Source organism: Pristiophorus japonicus, chromosome 9 (genome assembly GCF_044704955.1).
Source record: "Pristiophorus japonicus isolate sPriJap1 chromosome 9, sPriJap1.hap1, whole genome shotgun sequence".
Lineage (NCBI taxonomy): Eukaryota > Metazoa > Chordata > Chondrichthyes > Pristiophoridae > Pristiophorus > Pristiophorus japonicus.
The window spans coordinates 225,252,389-225,254,071 of NC_091985.1; the positions used below are offsets into that span (position 1 = coordinate 225,252,389).

Here is a 1,683-nt window from a genome sequence, read left to right on the forward strand (position 1 = left end):
ACCAGGCACTGCAGTTTGGGCCTAGTTGCCGACGGCGAGATGTTGGCCGCAGGCTCGGCGCTGAGCAGAGCGCCCTTGATGGCCGTCGGGGTGGCAGCTCCCCAGGGAGCCCCCTGCTGAACAACTACCACCTTCTACAATCCAGCAACCTTCTACCCCCAGCCTCCCCCCTCCCACTATCTGAACTTCCCCTAGACCTAATAGACCCTAATAGGGGGGTCTTAAACACTTAAACCATTCTCTAAACCCAACCCTGCCAATCCCACAAGATCGGGCCTACCTCAGGCTTCCCACACACCACCCATCAGCGACGCCGACTGGGGCCCTTGATCTACGACGACGCCCGGCGAGCAGCTGAGCCTCCGACCAGGCGATCGGGCCATCACCCTCCAACAGTGGGCCATCACCCCTCCAGCGGTGGGCCATCACCCCTCCAGCGGTGGGCCATCACCCCACCCCTCCAGCGGTGGGCCTTCACCCCTCCAGCGGTGGGCCATCACCCCTCCAGCGGTGGGCCATCACCCCTCCAACAGTGGGCCATCACCCCTCCAGCGGTGGGCCATCACCCCTCCAGCGGTGGGCCATCGCCCCTCCAGCGGTGGGCCATCGCCCCTCCAGCGGTGGGCCATCGCCCCTCCAGCGGTGGGCCTTCACCCCTCCAGCGGTGAGCCATCACCCCTCCAGCGGTGGGCCTTCACCCCTCCAGCGGTGGGCCATCACCCCTCCAGCGGTGGACCATCACCCCTCCAGCAGTGATCGGGCCTCTACTCCTCGACGACGGGTGGACCTATCTTTCCCCACAGGTGACCTCCTCCTCAACGGCGACCGGGTCTCCTCTCCTGCAACGGCAGTTGGTCTCCGCTCCTCCTTCAGTGACGACTGGAGCTCTCCAACCCACTGGTGACCTGGTCTCTACTCCTCCTCCAGCATGTGGTGAGCATCATGGCTGTGACCCCCCCCTGACCTCTCACTCTGAACCCCAGTGGGCAACTGAGCCTCCCAATGCCTGCCCCCAACCAAGCCTCGGACTAGTTACCAAGCCACTGCCAGAGGAAACAGGTTCTGTCTACTTGCTCTCTGAAAATCGCTCATAAGTTTGAATAGCTGTATTAGGTCTCCATGAACCTTGTGTGCCCTAAGGAGAAGAACTGCAGCCTCCAGAGAATGTGCAGCAAAGGAATGGTGAAAGGAAAGAGAGAGTGTGCGGGAGCGAGCAGCACAAAGGATGTGGATTGATGAACGGCAGTGTGAGTGTGTGGGGCTGTGAGCAGTCTGTGGCGGCAGCAAAAGCCTACTGCACCTGGTATTCCCAGGCAGTCTCCCATCCAAGTACTAACCAGGCCTGACTCTACTTAGCTTCCGAGATCAGACGAGATCGGGCGTTTTCAGACTAGTGTGGCCATAGGCATTTATTGCCTGGCTTTCTCTTCACTTCAACGCACACAGTCGTGTCCCTCATTCTTTTTTGCTCCTTTGTATATTCACACAAGCAGACAGCACTGAAGGATGGGACTTTTTTCCTGTTTCCCCCCTTCCCTCCCCACTTTCCTTTCATTTTCAGCACCCAGCCTCGCACACAACACAAACTACAAGCCTATCCTTCATTGCCTTGTCTAAGCTTCAAAACTACCTTTCTTACACCATTCCCTCACACACTCACCCCCAATAACTCACTCACCTCAA

At 58.8% G+C, this 1,683-nt stretch overlaps 1 pseudogene; it reads right to left on the bottom strand.

Annotated features, from left to right (window-relative positions):
• Positions 1 to 1,288: 1,288 nt before the first annotated feature.
• LOC139274416 (5S ribosomal RNA) lies at positions 1,289 to 1,407 on the bottom strand (annotated as a pseudogene).
• Between the last annotated feature and the right edge of the window lie 276 nt (positions 1,408 to 1,683).